Here is a 14,699-nt window from a genome sequence, read left to right as displayed (position 1 = left end):
CCATTTTGCTTCCCTCATTTATCTAATAATCATGGCAAGGTTAGGGTAAACAATGAACAGTATGTTTTCACATATTCCACCTTTAGTGTCCTCCATATGAATTTCTAAAACACTTAAGAGAATAGATACATAAACCTGTGACCTTCAAATGAGCTTTTTGCTACTTCCAACATTTTGAATAAAAAAGGTCAGAAAATTGAACCGCTTTTGCACAGTAATGAATTCCATTCTGTTGGGTAAACAAAGCTAAATTTTAAAACATGGACCTGACATCTCTATAGCTCAAGAAGCTATTCTCTTCTTTGGGCACGGGGGGGAAGGGTGAGGAATGCAAGCACTCCACCAGCCGCCCCCTAAATCACTGCAGCATCTGCCAAGGAAAGAAGGAGGAGGAGACAAAAATATTTGGTTTTATTCAGTGAAGAGCCATGATTTCCAAGGCCAGTGCAACACAAATGTTGGATTTTTAAGACTTTTTTTTCCTCTACCTCTCCCCCCTCAGTGAATAATTGATCCAGTCCGCACAAAAAAGAAGCCAGCGCTACCCTCATCAAGCCAGCTCTTACTGGTGAGGGCCTCCAAAAGTTACTTCAATTTCCGCCGTGCTTTTGTCTGTGAGTTGTCCTGGCTGAAAGGCCCAGTTAGGTATTGTTGCAAAAAAAGTCTGCGCCCACGTTTTATTCCCCCCCTCTAATTCATACTCCGCATTGTGGGGTTTTGCTATTCAGGGACTGATTGGACAACAGCCCAAAGAATGGTCCCAGTGATTAGGCTCTCAGCATGGGTCGGGATTGTGGGTATAAACCCAGGGCTGGGGCTTGAATTCATGGCCGCTTTCTGCTTCCTCCTAGTGCCTCCCACGCCCAATATTTTCTGCATCCTTTGCTGCAGGTAATGCATTCCTTCATAACAGGAAATGGAATCCGTATAATTAGCCAGCACAGTAGTGTGTGAGCCCTTGAAAGTCCCGGGGTTGTGCCCCAGGAAGCAATCGTGCTTTGGTATTGATAGGAACTCGCGGGATTTTGGTCCAGGGTAGGGTAATACCAAATCCCGAGTATTGGCATGATAAGGTATTCATCCTGCTTGACAAAGGAAACTTTTCTACCGTCCCCCCAGGGGCACACAGGGGCGATGCTGGACACAAATTTGTTTGTTAGAAGTGGAGGTAGGGTTTGCCCAGCCCACGGCCATTCCCAAAGGCTGGGCCTGAGCCCATCCCTGCCTGCTGCTGCACTGCGCCATCCCGCTTCCCACTCTGCTTTACGTCTGAAAGTATGGCAGCTGCGCAAGGCAAGAAGTGTACAGATGTCAGTCTGCCTCTTACATGTCAGTAACTGGAATTAATTTACATTTATTTGCCAATTGTTTTATATCATTTTATGACAATGTGCTGCATAATATAATTTAAATCTTTAATGTACAACTAATTCTCTACCATTAATTTGTCAACATGATTACTGGATATGCCACCAGTAAAAGCTGGATGACTTGAAATATGTAGAAGCCATTCCTGTAGCTTTAAAAGAGGTTTGTATCTGAAATGACAAAGGTTTACAGAACTTTTTTTGGTCTGTCTGTAATTTTATGAAAACTACAATTTCAATGTAATTTCACAAACTGAATCTCAGTCTGAAATAAAATCAAATGTCTAATATATTAATTAGCCCAGGGAGAGAGTCCCAACAGTATTGTAAGAAGCAAAATGATAGTTTGCTTCCTGAGAAACGCAGCCTTCATCGTGACAAATCCTGGCTGATACGAGTTTAAACTGTCTCCCTGCCAACAGTATTTTATTTGGGCAGAGCAGTAATCTTTTTAGCTATGTTCTGGAATTGAAAAGCAGCTCGTAACAAGAGCACATTGCAAATTTTTTGACAGAAAATGGTGATTTGTTGAAAGTTGTCCTGGGTGTGTAGAGCAGGAGCCACAGCAGGGAAGGTTTCTTTGGGGTAGAACTGCTGATTGAAAAATGGAGAGGTAAAGGGAGAGAAGGAGAGAAGGAAAGAGGGAGAGAGGAAAAGAGGGAGAGGGTTTTTTTCTGCCTCCCAGCCCTCCCCCCAGCTGCCGGGAGGTAGGAGGTCAGGGCACTCTCCAGGGATGTGGGAGAGCCAGTTTCAATTAGCTCAGCCATGTGCTTGTGAGCGGGAATTCAGAGCAAAGCACCTCTTTGCTTTCAGGGGGGGTCTGCCCCCCATTTCTCCTGCAGCTCTGAGGCACTCCCCTGCCGCTTCTCCCCCTCTATCAAAAACTGAATGTGTGCATGCTTCCCTCTAAAAAACAAAGCAGACCGGAATCCACACTGAAGCAGAGGCCCTGACCTTGCAGCACCCACACCCGGGCAATTCCCCTGCGAGACTCGTCCCGCGGAGCCGGGGCTGGGGACGGCAGCCGCAGGTTTGGGAGATGGGCGCAAGCAGCACCTGCAAAGCACGAGTAAGGCTCGAGTCCCGGACTCTGCCTCTCTGATGCCCTCGGTGCTCTGCTCGCAGCCTCTGGCAGGCAGGAGCAGGCCCTTTGTCACGGTGCTGTGAGCTTGCTCGTATGCTCACTTGTGTGTCGCACAGAGCAGCCGGCCCTCGCAGCTCCGCACTACGGTAACCCCGCGGACACCATTCCGTAACTATTCAATTCAGGTGGGCTCCCTGCAGCTCATCCTGAGCGGACAGAAACCTACACTCACACCAACATTGGTCCAGGACCAGGGTACAGATGAATATGCTGGGGAAATGATGAATAAAACGGATTGAAACACAGCAATTAATTTCCGGGGAATAATTTGCTAAAGGAACATTTCATATTCTCACACTGCTCTTTTTAAAACTCAGCTTCCTGCCTCTCATCCTCACTCTTCTCTACCTTTTGGGTATCTCACAGGAGCTGTATGAGTCACCAGAATTGCTAGAAAAATCTAGCAATTTCTTTCCTTAAAAAAAAAAAAAAAAAAGAGGGCTTGATTAAAAATTAAAATAGAAAAAAACAGAGAAGATATTCACTGAAGAAGAAGTGTTTAGACAAAGCCTGTCTGCTTCAATTTCCCAGCTACGTAAGCTCCCTTGCCCTGAGAGTGACAGTAGATTCCATAAATTAACTGAAAATCCCTCTTCTCAAGAGCCTAAGTTATCTCTTCTTTGCCTGCAGCTCTGATTTAGAATAGGCGCTCGTTTGTTTACTGTTTTAATTAATGCTCCTTTTCAGTGTGGAATAGGGGAAGGGAAATGAACTGACTTGATAAACAGGTGTAGCTGTTATGTGTTATATTTGGGATCATTCAGGACTTGCAACAGATTAATCAGGCTTGACTGGACGTGAACCTCCTAGCAGAAAAGGTAGATCAACTCTGCTGGATGCCCAGTAGGTGAGTATTATTTTAACTGCTAGCCTGTGATAGGAAAGGCTTAGAAGGACAGTCATCAGTGGAGAATATCTCTGTTTTCTCCCAGGAAAGGAGTCTGATTCTTTCCCCCACTGCTTAACAGTTAAGGAGACCTTGACAATATAAGCCACTTTTCATCCCCGCTCTGCTTCCCCTTCTAACCTCCCTGCCTCATATTCAAGGGGAAAGAAACAAATCATCCCATTATTTTAAAAACATTTAAGTGTCACATTGGGGAAAATGCTCTCCTAGGTTAACTATGAATGATTGAAGATTTTTTTTCTAAATGCAATATAAGTGTAATAACAGTTTAAGTGTCATGCTACACTGTGTATTGCCTTTGCACCCTGTGTAATGCCTAGCACACTCAGAGTAGCAAATGATCTTAAATCAGTCTTTTCTCAAAAGAATTTAAATTCTTAGCCTCAAAGGAGAATAATAGTTGAGCTTAGGTTTCTTCATTATGAGGCAGCAAAGATATTGTGTGATTTAACTGCAACACAGCAGTAAAGCACTGTTCAGCTTAGGAATATCCAATTCCAGAAGAGACTGCATCTCTTGCTTTCCAAATAAAGTAACATCTAAAAATATATTCCTTTACTCCACACTTTTTCTTGGCTTATACAATTAATACGTGTACAGAAAGCAACATCACATTAAAAATAAGTGAAAAGGAACCAGGGAGTATCCATTTATAATATCATCCAGCTGACCTTGCCAGACAGGCAATGTGGGGATGTCGCACAACAAACCAGGCAAATGCTTTAATTTTAACTGCATTACATTTAACTACCCAGAGCTTATGGCTGTCAAATGGGACCGTGCTCACTCATGTCTCTTGCCAGCAGACTGGCTGAAAACCAGCTTTGGTGTCAGCTGTGAAGACAGATGCTCACCCACCTTCTTGGGAAAAGATACTTTGAACGCAAATGTCCTATGTCCTCACTGCAGAGCACAAATACAGGGCTAGGTCTGGCTTTCCTTACACTGTCTCCATCAGGAGTATAGGTCCTGGAGTCAAAGGCATTCAGAATATGACACAGGCAATCTTCTGTTATACCCAGACCTCTGATTTTACCCTACCATCACAATTTTAGCAGACTGCCCGAAGGGAGAGTGATTAGATATGGGATGGAAAGGAAGGCTAGAAGCCCTGCTGGAACGTTCTTAGCATTTTACTGACCCCCAAATACTCCCAGACATGCAAGGAGCTTTTATATGTTATAAAAATCTCAGATAAATGTCCTGTTCAAAGATAGCCTCTAATATCTTGCTACAACCATCAGCTTGGGCTCCATGATGACAGCTGATAGCCTAGCAATACCTACCACACCATAATAAAAAAATTAATTAAATTAAAATTTATCTTATCTTGTTCATAGAGGTCCAAATGCTCTCCTACCAAGATAAAAAACATCTCAACAAGGTCTGCAAGGAAAACATTCTGGACTTACTGCTGCATTCTCCTCTCAGGAAATTTACAGCCTCACAAAGGGGGAATTTTCAGCCTTCCAAACAGCATGGATGGACGCCTGCAGTAGCATTTATTCACATGCCAGGTTAAGGAAGGCTCTACCAAAGCCAGACCAAGGAAATCACAGCCCAGCCTATGGATTCTGAGAAATCCCCCCTGAAAATTTGGTTGGAAGACGCCTATGTTTTCCTAGCAAGGTACTATACCTGATCATCAACATGTATGTTTGGAACCAGTCGAATGCACTTGGGAAAACCAGTATGAGACTTGTGGGAAATCTACAAAAACCCAGATCCCAATCCCAATAGTAAGAAATGGTCAAATTTCTGAAGAGAAGGCAGTGCAAGCTGCAACACCTCACCCTGGATAAAAGTGTATATGTGCTGGAGCAGGAATACATTTCAGTGCATTTCTCTTGCTTCTGCCTCCCTCAAACACTCAGTGGGAAAACATCAGTGGGCAATGTATGTGTGATCTGAATTGCCGCTGTTCTGGATTTATTTCGTCTCCCGAGTATCCACTGACAAAACACAGACTCATCACATACAGGAGCATCCATCCCATGATTCTAAGCCAAGTATGGGCAACCATGATCCTGATCTTCAGTTTTAGCTATCACAGCTAACTCCTATAGGAAACAAATTACTTATTAACAAAACATACGAACCTGAAAGTTAAGAATTAAGAAAAGACACCACAAAAATGGAAATTTATTCTAATAATTTTTGTGGATCTTTCCAAATCAGTGAGAACTGTATTTTACCAGTTAAATTTGCAGTATGAGAAACAGCAAGTGCTTGAAGCATGTGACAGAAAACCACAAACTCCTAAGCCAATATTCACCAACAATTGGTATTGTCCTATCCCCCTTTTTGAATGCAAAAGCAAAATTTTTCTCCCAAGTCAGCCAGTTTTGCCCAGGCCAGATCCACGAGGCATTGGCTTCATGAAACTCTTTGGTTCCCCTACCAAAATCCTTCTGGACCTCCAGGGCCATGCAAAGTCCCCAATGACATGTGAGGGCAGGCAGAAAGTTTTCTCTTCCTGGGGAGACGTGCTTTCTTAAAATATGTGTTTCATTACAGAATATGAATGACATTGAGGCTGTGCAGTGTCACAGCATTTGCCAGTATTTGAATCCTTCCCACCTTTTCACCAGGAATTAACTCCACTATTACTATTTATTGTGAACTTCAGTGACTGAGGTTTGGAAATTGCCCAAAATCTGCAGCGCAAACCAGCATCCAAAAGCCAGAAGAAAAGGAGGAAGGCAGAGGCGTGGAGGCAAGTGTCAAGCTAGTTTTGCAAAGCAAATAGAGTATTATCCTTTTGTTTAAGACTTTTTATCTGCTATGTGATACTTTGCTTGGAGGAGCAGTGCATACTAAGAGCTTTCCTGCGCACCCCACCGTCCTTGATTGCTTTACTGTTCTCAGTGCAGATTTATTAAATTTTGAATTAACATGTGTTAAGGAGGTTGATTTTGTTTGCTCTGCCACATAACTTACTTTCCTAAACACTTAGTAATAGCAGCAGTTAATCTATTGACCAATGGCTTAAGCAGCAGGTGGCTTTAAGACCAATGGGCTAGTCCTGACAAGGCCCACAGAAATTCCTAAGACCTCTTTGTTACCTGGGCTGGAATAGAGAAACTACTTGTTTGGAAAATGTTTCTCCTCCCACAAAACATCTTCAGTATTAAGGGTCTTTTGTTAGCAGAAGGCTGAAGAGGGGGATTATGAAGGATAGTCTGTCACACAAATTGTTTCTTCTTAGACATATAATGCAACCTGCATTAAAAGTTTACAAACTAATCTAATGAAATTATCATTCAAACGAAGCATGTCTCCGAGCATTAAATTGACGCCCCGACCTGCCGTGCAATTTCCTCACTGGAAATCTCAAGATTGCTGCTGCTATTTTTTCTAAAAAGATTTTTTTCTAAAAAGCCCTCAGCACTGCTCTGTTTGAAACAGGAACCCAGATAATCTGCAAGGGCTCATTTTCTTAGGAAACCCAGGCAGTAAAACATTAACAATTAAATTAGTTCCCATGTCTTAAGGAATCCGGAGTTAACTGTGTGTCATCTGGGTCATTATAGCCTCTCCCTGCTGTGGCATGCAAATCCACATCAGGAAAGGTGTTAGTTTTTTTTCAAATTTATTATTAAAATATTTAGTCAAAGTCAGCAGCAGCTGCAGCAACTGCAACTTGCAGTTCTGTACCCTTTCAGACTATGTTGACTTAGCCAAAGGCAGTATTCAGCTGTGACTCTCTCTAAGGGGAATTTTACAGTGCGTGGTGGGGAGTCATCTCTCTCCAAAAAGTGCCCATGTGTGCACAGAAAGGATAGTGGCAGTTCCACTGTAGGAAAGAAATGGTGCTTGGGGGAGTAAATGGAGCCTGTGGGGTAGCTTTTATTTTGCCTGCCAAGCTTTCTGTGTTGTCCTGTTACAAGTTAGGAAAAATATATCTCCATGTGGTCTGAATGTGCACATGGTATGTGTACATGCACAAGATGCATAGACATACCTGTATTTGAATACACACACAGACACACACACACATATATATACACTCTGACTCCTGAACTACAAACACAATCCTCTATTCTCTGTATCATAAATAACAGTTGCAAACAGCTGCCCTGCAGCACATAAAAAAAATAGGAATAAGAGAAGCCAAGTCACAAAATATTCTGTAGCCTGATTTCCATTTGCTGAGGTTTCTTCATCACTTGAATTGTGTATCTGTATGTTATGTACACATGTCCATATATGTATGTTATATATACACATTTATGCACTTATATGTAACTTCTATTTAAGACCTTTATATTTTGGGATCTTGATCTCATCTGGCGATGAGATCCAGTAGCACCACTAGGTGCTACTGTAATACAACTAATTAATATTATTTTTACTGTTAATAATAACAGCAGTGTTTACTTTTAGCATGTTCTCACTCTTGCCAACATATGTTTCTATATTCTCTAATTTTCTCATTCTTTGCAGCACAAATGCTAAGAGGTAGCCTAATTAACTGCTCAACATCGACTTTCATTTAGTTTTTCTCTCAAACTTATTTATTAGGCTTTGGTTATCAGTGGGAGAGTTTCTAGCACTGAGGCTGCCAGGATTTACTCTAAGCCTCTTAGTCTGATGTTTCCATGGCCCTGTCTCTCTCTGTAGAGAAGCTAAGAAAACCATACATAGAGATTTGGCCCCCTTTATTTCAAGTCATCTAGAGCAGATGTGAGTTTCTTTTTCTTCAAGGTGGGGGGGGAGGTGGGAGGTGGGGGATGGAAAGAAAGGCACCTGATTATTACATAAGCCAGGGAAAATGCTGATTTTTGGCCAGAGCTTGTGGAGCACTACTGAAGATTTTTTTTTGTTTGTCTGAGACTGCGTAACTGGATTCCAACATATTTTCAGGGCATTTCTCTGAAGCACTGAATTCCCATGGGTAAACAACAGAACACCTTTGTCTGATTTCCACACCAAAGGCTTCCCCAGAGACCAACAGCCAAAGCAAGCTGGAAAATGTAGGAAGGCATTCCCTCTGTGGCTGTCCCCCAGGTCCCCAGTGCTCCTCCAACCTCTGATCTGTGTAGGACACCCTCTTCAGTCCTGCATCTGCAAGAAAGGGGCTGTTCCCAGTCTCGCTCCCTGTTGCCCCACCAAGTACTCAGTGCTCTCTTTTCTCTTTATTGGTTTGCTTCTTCCTATATTTCTCCCTTTCCTTTTCTCTTGCTGCCTGTCTTCTTTCCTCCCTTCTTTCTCTTTTCTCTCCCTGTTTTTAAAAAAAAAATTCTAAGAGGTGAGGTCTCCCCTCGCTAACTCAACACCTAATTAGAGCAGTGAAAATTACCTGCATTCACTCTGGCTTTAGTCCTGGCAAGAGTGTTAGAGAATTGACCCACTTTTCAAGGTGCCAAATTGAAGGCTGAATCCAGGTGTGGTCAGAGGCAAGGGGATTATTTTCCTCCCATGGGGTGCAAACAAAGGCCTGTGCTAGGGATAGATGGGGTGGGGACAATGTTGCCCACAGGAGGGCTAAATACTGCTGACATTTGAGCCCTCAGCACACTCAGCACCAGGCTGGGTCACAGCTTCCACAGCCTGAGGAGCTGTGTCACAGGGATGGCAGCAAGGGAGGGCTCTGTGTTCCATGGCAAGGACAGAAAGAAGGGTGGAGAATCCTAAAGGTATGGTAAGCCCCAAGGAGAAGTGGGTACTGATGAGTTTGGGAGACAAAACCACAGCATTTGTTGCAGGTTTTCCATACTCTCCAGCAGCATCCTAAGTCCTGTTGTGTTCCAAAGTCTTTTTGTTATCCAGCTATCTATGTACCAGTGAACAGCAGGGGAGTAAAACAGGTCACGCTTCGTCTGATGGAATAAAGCTTGTTGGTTGACTGAAAAGTCAAAAGGTGAAGATCAGTGTGGATAACCTCACTTCTATTATCCTATCAAAAGGAGAAGATGTAGCTTTCCTCACTACCCTTGAAGAGTACAAGCATTGACTGAGGAAGCAGTGAAGTTAGAATCTCAGAGGATGTCTGCATGTTGCCAATTTTACTTCAGAAAAAAGAATCTCTTTTTTGAGTAGAGTTCTACCACATCCTGTAAATTGTTGCTGCCTGTGCACCACCATCCTACATCCCCAGATCCACCATCCTACATCCTGTGGATGCAGAGCATAGAGCACAGAGTCCCTGAGGAATCCAAGGAGCTGGGAAACAGGGGTGGATCAGACCACCTGAAAATCAAATATCACAACTATAACCAGAAAGAAAATGAGGAAATATAACAGCTGATACTATTCTGGTCTGATTTTTCATGAGCCCTGACAAGTGATATAATGTTTGACACCATGGCCTGGACTGGGGAGCTTTAGACCTTCCTAGATCCTTCAGGAAAGAAAAGAAAACCATCTATTTTTAATGCTAGAAGTGTGGAAATTTCAAACACAATTTGTATTTTTGCTGTTTTGCTTTCCCTGATGTAATAAAACCAATTAGTGAAGCTTCAGAAGGGACAAGCCTATGTGGAATGCCCCATTGCAATTATTCTGTGGAGAACAGGGGGCAAACATTATTTCCACTGCTGTGTGTCTGTATCTTTTACTGTTATTTCTTTAGGGTGGGCTATATTTGAAATAGTAACAAACAACCCTTTATTCTTCCCTCCAGACCCCCCAAATTTGGCTATGCTTTGGAGTTCATCTTTGCAATGAAGCCCTACCACCACTATAGTTCTTTAAAAGGGTCTTAGGGAATTACAGCAAAGTGGTATAGAAAGGTAAAGATGTCAAGTGAGTTATATTAGCAGAAAAAGAATTGCACAGTAGGTCAAGGTTTGGGCAACAGCAGGAAGATTTTTGTTAAGATAATGTTATTCCCAGTGGTAGTGACTTCCTTTGTAATCCATAGCTGCCCAGAGAGAATTGCCTCTATTCTCATGGAGTCACAGGGCCTTGCAATAAGGTCCTATTGGGTCTCAATGCAATAGACACATCAATTGCTTGTCGAAATAAACTTTTACTATATCAGCAGCATGAATGAGCTCTGGTGTAATGCTTTGTAATGCTTCACATTTTCAGGTTGGTTTTAAGACAATAATCAGAGCCTCTTTTCAAAGCTAAATGGAGGTTTGTACAGTTGTGTTTTCCTTTAGGAAGGGTAAAGGGGCAGAAGTTTCTGAATTATATCCCAGCTAAACCAGCAGAGAAAAAGGGCTGGTCTGGCACAGGACAATCTACAGACATTGTTTATGTCTCTGTTGCACACAAACTCAAGAGCACCTTGGGAGGATGTAAGTTCAAATACAGGCTAGAAGCAAACTTCAGGAAGGCCAAGAGAGAAGGTTCAGGCTGGTGGTCCTGCTTAGCACAGGTCTATGGCACAAAGAACAGGCTCATGGCCTTCCACACATCCCATCTAAGAATGCAGCAAAAAGCCCTGGTCATCAGGTCCCAGAGCTACTCACTGGAGGATTTGGATTTATAAGCAGCCTACCCTTAGGCTACTCCTCCCTGAGAGAAAGCTCATAGAGGCCAAGATGGGACATTTGCACACAAACCATAGGACTTTCACTGGCCACAGTGTAGATGGCCAGAGCCAGGACAGGAAACACAAATACCTTGAGTGTATCCTTTGGCTTAGCACACTGAGGTCAACATAGATGAAGCCATGTTGTGCCTGAGCTTGCAGTCAGCTTGCAGGTTAAAGTACCACAGACATCCCTCAGAGAAGCACAGGTGTTTTGAACTATCACTGCAGGACTATTTGCCTTTGGAAGTTAGATTTTAAAAGAAATCTGGGAATATACCAGTTCCTGTGCTTTAAGCATAGAAGATTCATTGCAGAGTACCATATTGCTACATCAATATTTTTAAAATGACATTTCTTTCCTCATTTGAAAGAGCTTTTACAACACTTCATGAAAAGCTCAGATTTCTGAATATTCTGATATATCTCCATGTTCCCTACACTGAAAATATACCCATATTCAGCATATTAAATTTATTCTTATTTCCATGCTACGATAAGATAAGAAATCAGCAAAGAGGAATACTAACAACCAGTTAGATCTTATGAGATTTTAAAAATATCCTTTTTTTTTTCCCACAATTTTGGTGCATATGGACTCACTCTAAGCGATAACTATCCTATAGCTCAAAAAATGCGCACTACATTGCATTTTAGATAGAAGTCAGCAGGAACAAAGTTACTGAAATGGATGAATAAACAAATTGTCGTTAAGGCTACACACATCAGTCTCTAAATAGCAGTAGAAAAATGTGCTGTGCTTCTGCAACTCCAATATCTGATTGTACAATGATCTGAACTGTTCATGCAAGTGTTCATTTCAGCTTGACCCTGTTTGGCACAGGTGGGAAGCACTGTGTGTTGGAGTAGCAGGTAAAATGGCTGGTGGCTCTGGGACAGAGGAATCCCATCCAGCAGCAGGAACAGCATGGCTGTATGGCAATAAAATGCCCTCTGCTTACTGGCAAGAGTGGTTACCTAGGGAAAACTCATTCCTAGTCACCTCATCAGCATGAGGTAGATCACTCTGAAGGCAGAACCACAGGTCAAGTACAATCATATGCTGCCTTTACACCGTTTTCTTGAGTCCAGGCAAGCCAACACACCATGAGGTGAGCCCTCCCAGCACTCAGCATTCCCTGCTTCTCCTTCACCTTCTATCTTTCCTGGTGAGTGCACACGGCACATCCCACAGATGCACTACAACACAAATGGGAGCCCACACTTGGGCTCCTCAACATACACGGGTCTGTGGTCTGCAGGTTCCTGTGCCTGTAGTTAGTGGGCACTGGAAAGTTTGGAAATGGAACCGAGTCTGTTCCTCTGGAGAAGTTTTTAAGGCACCCAGTCTTACCTGCATCCCCGCTGCAGCTGCGCTGCTCTGCAGGGTCTGTGTGCTGCTGCCTCACCAAGCTCTGTGCCTGGTAGGATTAACCATTGTCCTGTGATGAACCCACCTGGAACCGCTTTGCTCTCACTCCTAGGTTTTGGGCACAAGTATGGCCTTCTTAATGGCATGACCTGACAGGATGTGTCCTCCCCATGCTTTAAGCAGCATACTCAGCCCTTCAGGCCCTGGACACAAGCCTCCAACCCTTGCCACCTTGGCATGGAGGGCCAGGATGGGATGCTGCCCATGCTTTGCAGTCCTTATTCCTGTAAAGGGAAAAGAGCAGGCCAAAAATTATCTGAAAAGGGCTGAGGTTCAGCAATAGGCATTCTTTCCACCCATCATTTTTTGGCAGCAATTGGCAAATTTGGCCCAGTGGCAATATTCCTCTGCTTTGCTCACAGCTGAAAATAACTATGAAAGTGCTTTGAAAGGGCTGCCTTTTAACTGAGCTTAACATCTTTCCAAATTATTTTTGTCATGGTGAACACTTCCCTCTCAGATGAGAATTTCATCTTTTCCCTCCCATTTCTTTCTTGCACAGCCTATACTGTAAAATATGGCTTACTGTTTCTGGGCTCTCCCATGCCCTTTATTTCTATTATAGACTCTTTCCCCATGTGTTTGCTAATATTTCTACCTCACTACATAAGCTGGCAGTTTCCCAGAGTGTTGGTGCCTGTAACATGATCCCTTTTTGTTCCCCATGCAGTTATCTGGCAGCACCTTGTCTGCAGGGTGGGCACAGAAAAGCACAGATGCACCTCACCTGGCACAAGCTGTTGTAGAGCCATGACAAAACCACCTGCCCTTTCTGTAGTAATCTGCCAAGCTGCTGCTGTTCCCTGCACCAGGAACGCAAGGTTAAATCACCACTTTGCTTCCTGTTGTGTCACCGCTTTAACTGTTTGCATCAATTATTGAACACACTCACACAGTACTAATGCCTTTGCTGTGACTCACGCCGCACAAAGCTTTATGTGCAGTCTTCATCCCTAAATCTTCTAGTAGCCTGCAGACTTGTGGAAGTACTTGTCTCAAAAAGTGGCCCAAACAATTCCTGCAGATTTCTGGTGAGATCACGAAGAGTTAACCTAGAGCCACCTGTGCTAAATATCTTCCCCAGCTCCTGGAATGCAGCATACCAGAAGGAATACTAAAACAGTGTGAAGACGTAGGAATGTCCATCAGTGCTCCCTTCAAACAAATAAACAGCTTTTTCTCCTGTAGAAATTTGACATGTTTTCTTCAGTGCTCTTACCTGATCCCTTGAAAATGAGCAGTTTGCTACTTAAATGCATTAGAAGAAGGGAAATGCCAAATTAAAATACTTCTCGTACATCCTACATCCCTGTCTGTATTTCAGTATATCTGCTGAGAAATCCAATGCCAGTATCATCCATCAGAAAGAATGATAACCTCTTCAGGGAATTTCAAATGATACCTGATGATGAAAAATATGCAGTTCCCAATTTATGCCAACATCTAGCACCAAAATTGTGATGGATGGTTAAAGGTATGCTATTTAAGAACTGCCTTTGAGTGAAACTTGCATAATAAATACATTTCTGCCTGTCATGGAGCCTTTCTATGTGTGTTACTTCACTTCTTTGCCTCAGTTTCCCAACATGGGAAAAGGTCCACTATTGCATCAGCTGATGATGTTATGTAAGCAATGACTCTAAAAAGCATATTGAATGTACAAAGTTCACATTAGCCTTGGTTAAGAGCTAACTATCAATATTATGAATCAAACCATGAGGTTTTACCCTGGAAATACTGTTTTAATGTACCTTTCATTTGTTGTTTGCTTTTAAAACTTCATTAGAAATGAACAGTATCAGAAAATGAAACCTCTTTTTGCAGTGAAAATCCCATTTTGCTAATTTGCTTCCCAGAGGAAACAACTCCAGAGCTAAGACTAATAATTGTGGCTACTGTCTTCCTCATTCCAAGTAACTTGGAGGCGGATGTGGTTTGTGATAGTAACTTCTACATTAAGGACTCTGATCCACACCCAAGAACCTCAAGGAGCTTCTGGCTGGATTCAAATGCTAATCTCTCAAAGGTTTCACAATTTATTTTTTAATGGTCCACTTCTGAGACATTCATCTAACACTTTGACTATTATGTTACCTGGATTAAAAAAGATGCTAATAAGAGTATTAGCCAGGTTCTTACACACAGAAAGCTTTTGCAATTACAATACCTCCTGAGTGACTCATTCAGGATCCTGGGAAAAATAGAGCATTTTTGCTTTCCAGATCTGTTGTGTTTTTTGGTTTTTTCTCCTTTTTTTTAAAACCTCAAGAAGTGCTTAAAGTTCCTTGTTAAGAGATTTGAAAAATGTATAGTCCTTGTAAATTAAATAGTACAAGTTCTTAGATGAGTGATCCCTAAACATTTAT

The sequence above is a fragment of the Vidua chalybeata genome, chromosome 3 (assembly GCF_026979565.1).
Source record: "Vidua chalybeata isolate OUT-0048 chromosome 3, bVidCha1 merged haplotype, whole genome shotgun sequence".
Classification (NCBI taxonomy): Eukaryota; Metazoa; Chordata; class Aves; order Passeriformes; family Viduidae; genus Vidua; species Vidua chalybeata.
The sequence above is the reverse complement of the archived record's forward strand: the minus strand, read 5'-3'. Positions refer to the sequence as shown.